Genomic DNA, 13,271 nt, shown 5'->3' with positions numbered 1-13,271 from the left:
GCTGGGTCTAGAGATGCTTTTTGAGTAAAGGTTTAACTACAGCCAGCTTGAAGGCCTGTGGTACATAGCCGATTATTAGAGAGAGGTTGATCATATTTAAGATTGAAGCATTAATTAATGGCAGGACTTCTTTGAGCAGTTTTGTAGGAATGGGGTCTAAAAGACACGTTGATGGTTTGGAGGAATTAATTATTGAAGTTAACTCAGAAAGATCAATTGGAGAAAAAGAGTCTAACTTAACATCGATGGTACTAAAAGTAGCTGTACATAATATTACATCTGTGGGATGATTATTGGTAATTTTTTCTCTAATGATAAAAATGTTATTTGTGAAGAAGTTCATGAAGTCATTACTAGTTAACGTTAAAGGGATGGTTGGCTCAGTAGAGCTGTGACTGTTTGTCAGCCTGGCTACAGTGTTGAAGAGAAACCTGGGGTTGTTCTTATTTTCTTCAATCAGTGACGAATAGTAAGATGTTCTGGCTTTGCGGAGGGCTTTCTTATAAAGCAGCAAACTATTTCTCCAGGCTAAATGATGATCCTCTAAATTTGTGACACGCCATTTCCTCTCCAGCTTACGAGTTATCTGCTTTAGGCTACGTGTTTGAGAATTATACCACGGAGTCAGGTACTTGGATTTGAGGCCTTAGTTTTCACAGGAGCTACAGTATCCAGAGTCGCATGCGTGTAGTGAGGAGGTAAAATTATTAACAAGATAATCGACCTCTGTTGGAGTAGCGTTCAGATAGCTGCTCTGCTCTATGTTGGTACAGGGCATTGAAGATGATAACAGTGGGTGGATTATATTCTTAAACTTAGTTACAGCACTTTCAGAAAGACATCTACTGTGATAAAGTCTACTCTCCACTGCTGTGTAATCAATTATTGTAAATGTAAATGTTATCAGGAAATGATCAGACAGCAGAGGGTTTTCAGGAAACACTGTTAAATGTTCAGTTTCTATGCCATACGTTAAAACAAGATCTAGAGTGTGATTAAAGTGGTGGGTGGGTTCTTTTACATTTTGAGAGAAGCCAATTGAGTCTAATAACAGATTAAATGCCATGTTGAGGCTGTCATTTTAGCATCTACATGGATGTTAAAATCACCACAATAATTATTTTATCTGAGCTGAGCACTAAATCAGATAAAAAGTCTGAGAAATCAGAGAGAAACTCTGTGTAAGGCCCAGGTGGACGATAGATGATAACAAGTAAGACTGGTTTCTGAGTTTTACAGCTGGGGTGGACGAGGCTAAGCATCAGGCTTTCAAATGAATTAAAAGTCTGTCTTGGTCTTTCGTTAATTAATAGGCTGGTGTGAAAAATTGCTGCCACACCGCCCCCTCGGCCTGTGCTTCGAGGTTTCTGGTAGTTAGAATGACTCGGGGTGTTGATTCATTTAAACTAACATACTCATCCTGCTGCAACCAGGTTTCTGTAAGGCAGAGTAAATCGATTTGTTGATCAATTATTAAGTCATGTACTAACAGAGACTTGGAGGAGAGAGACCTAATATTTAATAATCCACATTTCATTGTTTTACTCTTTGGTTCAGATGTGGATACTGTATTGTTCTTTCTTTGTGATTTTTATGTTTAAGTTGTTTGTTGCTGGTTTTAGTTTGTTTTTGTCTGTTTGGGAGCTGACACAGTCTCAATGGAGATGGGTTTTGGGGGTAGCAGGAGGAGAGAAGCTGCAGAGAGGCGTGTAAGACTGCAACTCTGCTTCCTGGTCCCAACTCTGGATAGTCATATTTTGGGGGTTTAATAAATTGGTCCATATTTCTAGAAATGAGAGCTGCTCCATCCAAAGTGGGATGGATGCCGTCTCTCCTAACAAGACCAGGTTTCCTCCAGAAGGTTTGCCAATTATCTATGAAGCCCACATCGTTTCTGGGACACCACTCAGACAGCCAGCAATTTAAGGAGAACATGCGGCTAAACATGTCACTCCTGGTCTGATTGGGGAGGGGACCAGAGAAAACTACAGAGTCCCACATTGTCACATGCGTAGTTATACAAGTATAACATCCAGTGAAATGTAACCTGACACGCTCCTCGACTTGTGCAAAAGGGGGGAGAGAAGAAGAACATTATATATTATATACATTAGGTGAATGTGTAGTAGTAGCATTGTATGGTTGGGCAGATTTGCTGGTGCCAGCATATTCAGCAAGCTGGATGCTAACATGGGGTTTTGGCAAATACCTCTGACGGAAGATTTAGCCAAAAACACCACTTTCATCACACTGTTTGGGCATTACCACTTCAAGAGACTCCATTTTGGGATTGCCTTAGCACCAGAACATTTCCAGAACGGGATGGTCACAGATGAAATGGAAAGTGTGGTCTGCCACATGGACTATGAGGGAGATGAAAGAGCCACAATTCCTGAGCGAGTTAAGAAGCTTTCTGGGAATGGTTAACCAGATTGGGAAAATTTATCCAACTGCAGGCTGAGAGAGACAAACCTCTAAGAGACTTGCTGTCTAAGAGAAACTGTTGGAGGTGGGAGATTGACCAGGCTAGACCATTTCAGGACCTGAAAGATGCTCTCACATCACCACCAGTATGTATGACTCAAGTCGTACATTCAAGGTTTCAGCGGATGCATCATCTTATGGCTTGGGGGGTGATCTGCTTCAAAGATGGGATGAGGAGTGGTGACCTGTAGCCTAAGCGTCATGATCCCTCACCGCAACACAACAGAGATGTGTGCAGACTGAAAACGATGTTTTGGGCTTGTGAGAGGTTCTACAACTTTCTCATCAGCAAATTCTTCCAAATCGAGACAGATGATAAGCCACTGCTGAGACTACTGGGGTCACAAATATTTATGTGGACATGGTAACGGACAATTTGCCAGCAAGTAACAATTACTTGGAGCAGCTGAGTGAAGAGCTGAGGTGAGACGGCGTATGTGCTCGCGTGATTCAGTTGTGTGAACAAGGATGAGAACCAGCGCTAAGACTGTAATGGGCAGAATGGGCATTCCTCACAGTAAACGACAGTCTGTTGCTCAAAGGGGAAAGGCTAGTTATAGCTGCAACAATGAAGAATGATGTGCTCACCAAGCTACATGCAGGTCACCAAGGAGTGGTGAAGTGTAGAGAGAGGGCGACAGTCAGTTTGGTGGCCGGGGCTAAGTCAGCAGCTAAATGAGCTTGTTGGACGTCCTGCAAGGAAAGACAGAACCAATGATACCATCACAGAATCCTGGATGGCCATGGCAAAAGCTAGGAGCTGATCTGTTTATGCTAAGAGGGAAAACCTACATTCTTGTGAATTATGCCTCTCTCACACCTTCAAAATCAGAGGATGTAATGGATTACCTCAAAGAGATTTTTACACATCACGGGATCCCTGAGCAGCTTCTAACAGATAATGGCCACATCACAAGGAGCCCAAAATATCCCCACAGTAATGGGGAAGCCGAACAGCAGAAATATAAAAGCTAAACGTTTGTTATATTTAAAAATGTATATTCAGAAATTTAGAAATGCGAGATATAGGATGAGGTAAACTGTAAGAAATTTATTTTGTTTGATAGGTTACCTAGAGTTATGTTATATCAGTGGTTCCCAAACTTTTTTTGCTGGGCCCCCCTTTGTTTTACAGGAAAAATGTTCGCGCCCCCCCCGCACGCACACGCACAAACGGATCCTCCAAACACACACACCCATATTTTGCTCCATTGCGGTTTATTTCACACCTCAAACATTTAGTAAACAATTAAGCAAATACAAGTAAACAGCAATAAATTACAGGTAGTAATAAAATAAACTAACTCTTTTACGCTACGTCCACACCTACACGGGTATTTTTGAAAATGCAGCTGTTTCGTCAACACGTAAACGGCGTTGCGATTCACCCAAAACGGAGATTATTTAAAACTCCTTTTTTGCGTTCATGTGTGGACGAGGATTACAGTTCATCACGCAACGTCAAAGGTATGTGCCTTTTTTCACGTCACGCTGTGCGCCACGTTATTGTTTACATGAGATGAATTGCCGAATGGCAGATAGAGACAAAATACTGTTACTGTTAATCTGAGTATCTTCAGGTTTTACACACAGTTACTGTCCCTGCATTTAGAAAGGCAGAGGCGTCACGGTATAATTATTTTACGTGTAGTTGTTTTTTCCTGTGTAATAATTTTCAACATTGCTGTCAATACATTTTTCAAAAAATGCCTCTCTGTGCAAAATGGGTTTAAAAACATAAACAGCTGTGGGATACTGTTTGTCCGTGATTTGAACCGGGGGAACAAATTACGGCAGGATCAGCCTGATATTATTTGTATCCCGCTGTAACTTTACTGCATAAAGAGCTAACATGTCCAAAATGCCAGGAGTAGTTAGTTATTACAAGAAGTGTTTGTGAACTAAAAATCAAGAATGTGGGATCCTGTTTGTCCGTGATTTGGAGAGCCCAGCGCTGCTCCCGATGCAGGGAAACTAATTTTGCAGGGGAGACCTACCTTGGCACTTGTGCAGGTGAAGCCAAAGGGAAGATATGCTTCACCATATTTTCCTGTCTTTGGCTTGGAAGGAAGTTGGTTTGGAAACATATTTGGCGATGCTTCATCTCCTGCTTTGCGTTTGTGTGGGCGCCCCGTGCTCGCAGTGTCCAAGCCTTGTTTTTTTGTTTTTTTCCCCCCTTTTCATACCGCGCCCCCCCCTGCAATGGCTCTGCGGCCCCCCTAGGCGCCGGGCCCCACACTTTGGGAAGGTCTGTGTTATATAATATTTCTTAGAGGAAAAAAATAGGAACAGGCCTTCCAGCCACAGACGCAGAATAATCCTCTAAGGTCTGCTGAATCAGTGGTAGTCTACCTATTGATTCTAGAAAGGGGAGATGTGGTGTAACTGCAGTAGGATAACGGAACCATTCAGTGTAATTAGTAAGGAAGGCAGCTAGGGGGCGAGACCGGTGGGAGTGAACCCTGATGTGATATGATGTTGGGCAGAGTAAGAGTGACTCAATAGAGAGCTGAATGTGAATCATTACAGTGAACCTGTGTGTAATTTAATAATACGACAACTAGAAGCGGATATATCTACACCGTCATATTGCAGTAAGGTCTTTATTAATTAGGTAGAAAGGTGAATGAAATTTCAATACAAAATACAGGTAATAATCTGATTGATGTTTTTCTCTTTAGAAATGAAGGTTTTAGATAATCAAGGCTTTTATTTCCAGTCTGTCCCAGTGAAGCGCAGTGTGACGTCTCTTTATTCTGTTAAGTAATAAAATGGCAATGACTTTAAAAATATCTGGACAGTAACATCACAGAGAAGGCAGGTAGAAAATCCATCCTCTCACATTTGGGCTCATTCACACGTAAACCTTCTGCCACAGTCGACTAAACAGGCCTCACATCTGAAAAGTGAAACCAATGCACGTGTCTTAAACCTCCAATAGAGGGCGACTCTGCTGTTTGGAAAAAGAAAATTAACCTACTGCTCACTGTGACTGAGTAAACATTTTCCTCAAGGGATTTTGTGCTGAGTTACCAGATTTGAGTGTTACTTATTCAAAAGATTATTTCAACATTTAGGATAAAATAGATGATACCTGTGACAGTGTAACCTTATGATCTCAGTTTCTCAGTCAGAACCGCCTTCATCACGTGACCAAAAAAAAGGAAGACTGCAACAGCCAAAAGCGCAGAGTTCAGACTCGTTCAGACATCTGTACACGCAGTAATGTGTGATGTGTAGTGAACATAGCTCAGATACGACAGAGCAGCCTGTATTTTCATCCATGCTTAATGCAAAGGCCCAGTTTTTTGTTTATTAATATAAGCCTGTACAGCTACAGGTAGTGTCCAGTAGAGGGCTCTGTCGCTTAGTTAGCAGCAAGTTGCACTTCCAGCTCAGACCGGATTTAGTGGCGCACATGTGCCAGTAGGCAGCTTTCAGTGAAGCGCGAAGCAGCGTGATACCGGACTCTAACGAAATTAACAAATTGCAGCCCTTGGAACGCAGAGCGAGGTACATGTTTTAAGTTGTATTTGATTGCTTAGTTGATATTTTGTTGTATTTTTCTACTTTATTTGAGTTTATATTAGTAATAAGCATCTAGAAGATGTATTATGTGTTTCTGTTTAGTTTTCAGTATTGGCGCACATCAGCACTGTCAGATTCTGAATGAATCCTGAAGTAAAAATCACTGCACCAGTTTTAATCCTTCAAATTAAATCTACTGATGTCAGAGAGTTTGATTTATTTATTATTTCATGTGCGCTTCTCTCGGCCTGATGAGAGACCCAGCTCCATGCATTTTATCACTCTGGAAAAGATGAGATTAGGGACCATATTCAGTAATATTTCTGCATGCCCAGTGATTAGTTTTGTTACTGATGAAGTTAGATAAGTAGCACTTGTCTAATTTTATATGTAGTGAGAATATGTCATAATAGGTGTGTGGAGCAGGCAGGAAAGGACCCAAACGCAGACTCACGGAGGTGAAAAGCAAGCTAAAAAAACCCACTTTATTGGTATATAGGTGATACAAGGAAAATAACCTAAACCAGAATTCTGGAATCTAATCGTAAAAACAGACACACGGGGAAATACACAGCCATGGACGAGGGAGATTGTAACACAGGACTGATGGAGACGCTGACAGAAATACACAGAAGAATAACACACGAGGAACACAGCTGACACAAATAACAGTAACATACATACTGTCACGCCCGGTGTGGCAGGCGTGTGGAGTTTGTAGAGAGGACCCAAAAGGCGGCAGCTCTGGTGCAGGTGAGTATTTATTTACAGGAGTGGGTACAAACAGCAATGGCAGGTGAACATGAAACCGGAAACCTAAACTGGGTAAAACTAACAAAACAAACCAGAAACGAAGGTGCAGGAAGGTCCGGGGAAATACAAACGGAGAGACGCAGGGAGACCAAGGGAAACAACACAGACGAACCAACAACTAACAGAGGCAGACACGAGGTTTAAATACACAGAAGGATAACGAGGGAATGAGACACAAAAGGAGGGCACAGCTGGGAGTAATCCGACCTGACGAGACAGGGGAAAAGTAAAACAGGAAACACATACACGTAATGACACAGACTCAAAAACGCAGACTAAACACAGGGATACACGGGTAGAAAAGAATGAACACTAACCGAGGAAGAACAGAACCAAAATTACAATAATAGAAAACACAAAACGCTGGGTCAAAAGGACCCAGGATCATGACACATACACAAACATAACAAGACTGAACAGAATGATCACAGAAACATGAGACCTTCACAATAAAACAGGAAATGGAGGAACATGATGCAGGAGTGGAGGAGAGGCAGACGGCAGGGGGCGAGGGAACACTAGGGAGAGAGAGCAGACATGATGGGATAAAACACAAGGAGGGGAAACAAGGCACAAGGACTCACACAAGCACATAAACACAGACACACAGAGGGCAAAGACAACGCCTCCACTCTGACATATATATGTATATATATATATATATATATTATTTTCTCCAAACATCTGAACTCAGAAACAGATGTGATGATGAATTTATATTTGTTGAAACACTCTGTTAATTATAATTAATTTTAAGTTTATGGTGACCTGTGAATGAACACTCCAAGAAGTCAGCTGAGACTGAAGAAGAGACTTTGAGTGACAAAATGTTTCCCCCACTGAGAACACAACAGCCCAAAGAACACAGATCCTTAGATGGATGATCGAGCATGCATCAGGACACATTAATAAACACTTTTTCAGACTAAATCTGGTGTTTAAATGTTACTGATAGGTGCTTTAATGCTTTAAGGAGAATAGAGGAAGCAGGTTCTTTTTTCTCTCTCATTGGTTATTAAAGGAACTTTAATATATTTTCATTCCACCTGAAACCTCCACAGGGCTTCAGTATAAAGAGTTCAGAGAGTTGAAGATGTCCCAGCACAATGCAGAGGCCAGCAGGGAAGCTCCAGTCTGGTTTGTGTTGTCATGTTTGTGTGTTAAACAGTGAAAATGTTCCTTAAGTTTTAATCAAGTCACTTATAACAAATCAGTTTGATTGTTTTTAAGTAATGAAACAAAATCGAATTATATTCATTGCACATAAATGTCACGATCTGGGAAAACGCATGGATGATTTTTTTTATAAATTGGCCCGCCTGTGTAGCGTGCTGGCTAGAGCCAAATGCGACAAAGGCTAGCGATGGGTTGGAAGAGGAACGCAGTTACTTTAGTAACATCCAGTGCACTGATCACAGATGAGAGAATGAACAAAGTGAAGAAACACTTACAGCACCTGAGGTGAGCCGGAAGCTGACGCACACTGCTTCAGGGAGGAGCTTGATGGCCATGTCGTAGGAATGATGCGGGGTAAGGTAGAGGGTCGCTTCTTACTGAAGATCTCAGAGAGATCGTGATAGACCTGAGGGATCTTGTCCAGATCAATGGGCTCTGGAAGAGGAAAGAGGCAACAATGTAGACACTGGAGACCCCAGCCCAAGATCTGACACAATGACGAGGAGATATGGGAGTCATGCCAACAGAGCCAGGAATAGCACAGAATGAGAGGAGAGGAAGTGGCAGAGACTATGAGAAACTGGATCTCCTCCTGGTGGTCCCCGATGGACATGCTGTGTCTGGAACTGAATGGGGTAGGCTTAGTTGGATGTGGAGTAGAGAAGCGAAGTTCTGGTTGATTAAGTTTTCAGCTGCCCCTTGGTCCCGGAGAGCCTCAAGAGGAGAACTGTTGGTGTTTCAGGTGAAACGTTACCTCAAGCTGGAAATGGGAGGGGTCTGAGGAGTGGGATGTAGAGGACACCAGGGGCAGTGATGTCGGGCTTTGGGTAGCCGCCCCAGTTTTATAGGCTTCTCAGTGGCGTTGGCAGCTGCTCCTTCAGAAGAGGGAGGAAGTGGCGGAGGTGTAGAACTCAAAGCACTGATGACAGAGACAACACAACAATCACCTGAACACTGTGTGTGCTGCAGCACTGAACAAACTAAAATCTTATGGTCTGATACACGTTATTTGTGGAGTTGTATTTTTTAGCACTCTTGATATAATGTTTGGTAGCTTTCAAAAACAGCCAAAAGTTTCAAAGTTGTAAGAAAATAAAAAGTTACAAACCCAATAAAAATGAAGGAAGTAACATTCTGGAAGTTCAATGAATGCCAGCAACCTCTTCTAGAGAAGTTACAATTCAGAAGAATAACCACAACATAAATGAGAACATTGCTGTGAAAAATAAGCTCCGTTCCTCTTTGTTCTAACCATGAATCAGTTTCACATGCTGATATTCATACGCAGCTGCTGTCACCTCCCCCCCTTTCTCCTGTATTTTAAATGAAATAGTCCATGAGAAAACATCAGTCCTCTGACTCCTGACTGCAAACTGAAAACGCTCAGTTTTTTAGCTGATCTGAAATTAGGTTAATATACAACCACAAATCAACGCCAAAACAACACATATTACACCAACCCACTACTTATCTGAGAAAAATAAAGTCAAAATTCAGATGTATGAAACCTTACACCATTACTGCTTCCATAGGAATTAAATGTATAAGTAGGAGCCAGGTACTGCTAATCAAATGCATTTGATTGTCTACTTATCAGCAAGTGGGGACACCTCTATGAAAGCAGCAGGTTGGAGCATTCCAGTGGAAGAAAAATCCCATACTCGATGGTCACTCCGGTTCTCAGCTGACCTCATTTTTGTGCACACAACATTTTGGGACACAGACCTGATCGATCTGTTTGCAGCGGGAAAACGCTACGTCCAGATGAACAGAATCAACCTTTTGGGACTTACTTACCTGGATGCATAAAGACAATCCATAAAAGACTTAACATTAAGAACCATAAATACTGATATGACTGCTTTAACAATTCAATTAGTCTTGATGATTAAATTAGTTCTGATTGATTCTAGAAATCTAAAATGATTAATTAACTTTATGGGGTGCAAATATCTACAAGGATTCACTTTTTACAGAATTGAGCCTGAACTTAAAGTTGAAATTCATGGAAAACATGATAATTTTAAGAGTTTTGTAAGATTTTCAACCTTGAGAGCTAGTTTAAGTACAGGCAGCTTTATGAATACAGGCCTTGGTACCTTCTCCAACAGCTTTTGCATTGGTTATACATGACACCAGTGCTGCACAGCAGAACAAGCTGGACCCATGCTCACTCTTTAGGTTGTCACTGCAGAAGTTTCCACCCTTCGATCCACTTTCAGTAACTGTGTAATTGCAAAGTGGTACATGAATGAGCAGTGAACCTCAAGCCCAGATGGCCTGGTAAATGGTAAATGGCCTGTATTTATATAGCGCCTTTCTGGTCCCTAAGGACCCCAAAGCGCTTTACATATCCAGTCATCCACCCATTCACGCACACATTCACACACTGGTGATGGCAAGCTACGTTGTAGCCACAGCCACCCTGGGGCGCACTGACAGAGGCCAGGCTGCCAGACACTGGCGCCACCGGGCCCTCTGACCACCACCAGTAGGCAACGGGTGGTGTCTTGCCCAAGGACACAACGACCAAGACTGTCCGAGCCGGGGCTCGAACTGGTAACCTTCCGATTACAAGGCGAACTCCCAACTCTTGAGCCACGATCGCCCACATGCATAAACCTCTTACTCATTTCTGTTTCTGTATAGTCGATTTGTTTCTTCACATCCTCTTCTTGGGTCCTTCATAGTCCCTCCCACCACGTATGGGTTCAGAGGAACGGAAAGAGAGAGGAGTCAAAGCAAGAGATTTTTAACAGAGCTCTAATGAAACAGTAAACCATCAGAGCCTCGTTATGAACATCCTTCACAGTTTGATCTACTTCTTCTTCGTTTGTGAGTATACTGGCATATTTTTGTGGCACTTATGTTTCTTGCTTTTCTTATTGTTAAACATGGTCATCTCGGTCAGCTGTGAGTTGCTTTAATGGGCAGCTTCTTCCCTTCTTGGTAACTGCTGAGACACAAAGCTCATTCTGTGCCACCGTGGTTATCGTTCTGCTTCTTTTTCATTGATTTTTAAAGCTTTCTTTATTTTAGGGCTGCAACTGATGGTAAATAGGCGTAGCCTTAAAACATAATCAGTGATTAACCTACCAATTAATTTAGTGAATAAATATCTTGATGTATGCTCAATCATCCAGGTAAGGAAATCCCAAACAGTTGATTCTGTTCATCTGGACGTAGCGTTTTCAGTGGAAGAAACGTTTCGTCACTCATCCAAGTGACTTCTTCAGTCTCAGCTGACTGCAGGTTTCCCCAAACCTTATAAACAGTACATTTGCATAATGACTGAAACCAGCCCACTGAGGGAATAATGGGCTGTGAGGTAAGCAGCTTATGGCCATACCACCCTGAGCATGTCCGATCTCGTCTGATCTCAAAAGCTAAGCAGTGTTGGGCTGGGATAGGACTTGGATGGGAGCCTGCCTGGGAATGCCAGGTGGTGTGAGCTTGTTTCAGAGCCCAGCACAGAAACAGCTTTAGTGAAGGTTACAAATGACCTTCTTATGGCCTCTGACAGTGGACTCATCTCTGTGCTTGTCCTGCTAGACCTCAGTGCAGCGTTCGATACGGTTGACCATAATATCCTATTAGAGCGATTAGAACATGCTGTAGGTATTACAGGTACTGCACTGCAGCGGTTTGTATCATATCTATCTAATAGACTCCAATTTGTTCAAGTAAATGGAGAGTCCTCTTCACACACTAAGGTCAATTATGGAGTTCCACAGGGTTCAGTGCTAGGACCAATTCTGTTTACATTGTACATGCTTCCCTTAGGCAGCATCATTAGAAGACATAGCATAAATTTTCACTGCTATGCAGATGACACGCAGCTCTATCTGTCCATGAAGCCAGGTAACACACACCAATTAGTTAAACTGCAGGAATGTCTTAAAGACATAAAGACCTGGATGGCCGCTAACTTTCTGCTTCTTAATTCAGATCAAACTGAGGTTATTGTACTCGGCCCTGAAAATCTTAGAAATATGGTATCTAAGCAGATTCTTACTCTGGATGGCATTACCTTGGCCTCCAGTAATGCTGTGAGGAACCTTGGAGTCATTTTTGACCAGGACATGTCCTTCAACGCACATATTAAACAAATATGTAAGACTGCTTTCTTCCATTTGTGCAACATCTCTAAAATTAGAAATATCCTGTCTCAGAGTGACGCTGAAAAACTAGTTCATGCATTTATTACTTCCAGGCTGGACTACTGTAATTCTTTATTATCAGGATGTCCTAAAAACTCGCTGAAAAGCCTTCAGCTAATCCAGTGGTTCCCAAACTTTTTTGCCAGGCCCCCTTTTTACAAGAAAATGTTCGCGCCCCCACCACCTAACCCCCCACACGGTATTTTTGAAAACTCAGCTGTTTCTATGCGTTTGGGCTTTTCGTCCACACGTAAACGGCGTTGCGATTCACCGAAAACGGAGATTAAACTCCTTTTCTGCGTTTACGTGTGGACGAGGATTACAGAGTTCGTCACGCAATGTCAAAGGTATGTGCCTCTTTTCACGTCACGCTGTGCGCCACGTTATTGTTTACATGAGATGAATTGCAGATAGAGACAAAATACTGTTAATCTGACTATCTGCAGGTTTTACACGCTTACATACACACGCAGTTACTGTCCCTCCATTTAGAAAGGCAGAGGCGTCACGGTGTGATTATTTTACGTGTAGTTGTTTTTTTCCTGTGTAATAATTTTCAACATTGCTGTCAATACGTTTTTCAAAAAATGTCTCTCTGTGCAAAATGGGTTTAAACACATAAACAGCTGTTTGTCCGTGATTTGAACCGGGGGAACAAATTACGGCAGGATCAGCCTGATATTATTTGTATCCCGCTGTAACTTTACTGCATAAAGAGCTAACATGTCCAAAATGTCAGGAGTAGTTAGTTATTACAAGAAGTGTTTGTGAACTAAAAATCCAGAATGTGGGATACTGTTTGTCCGTGATTTGGAGAGCCCAGCGCTGCTCCTGACGCAGGGAAACTAATTTTGCAGGGGAGACCTACCTTGGCACTTGTGCAGGTGAAGCCAAAGGGAAGATATGCTTCACCATATTTTCCTGTCTTTGGCTTGGAAGGAAGTTGGTTTGGAAACACATTTGGCGATGCTTCATCTCCTGCTTTGCGTTTGTGTGGGAGCCCCGTCAAAAACCTGTCCACTGTGTCCAAGCGCTCTTTTTTTTTTCTTTTCATACCGCGCCCCCCCTGCAATGGCTCTGCGCCCCCCCTAGGGGGCGGGCCCCACACTT

This window comes from Oreochromis aureus, linkage group 20 (genome assembly GCF_013358895.1).
Source record: "Oreochromis aureus strain Israel breed Guangdong linkage group 20, ZZ_aureus, whole genome shotgun sequence".
Classification (NCBI taxonomy): Eukaryota; Metazoa; Chordata; class Actinopteri; order Cichliformes; family Cichlidae; genus Oreochromis; species Oreochromis aureus.
The sequence above is the reverse complement of the archived record's forward strand: the minus strand, read 5'-3'. Positions refer to the sequence as shown.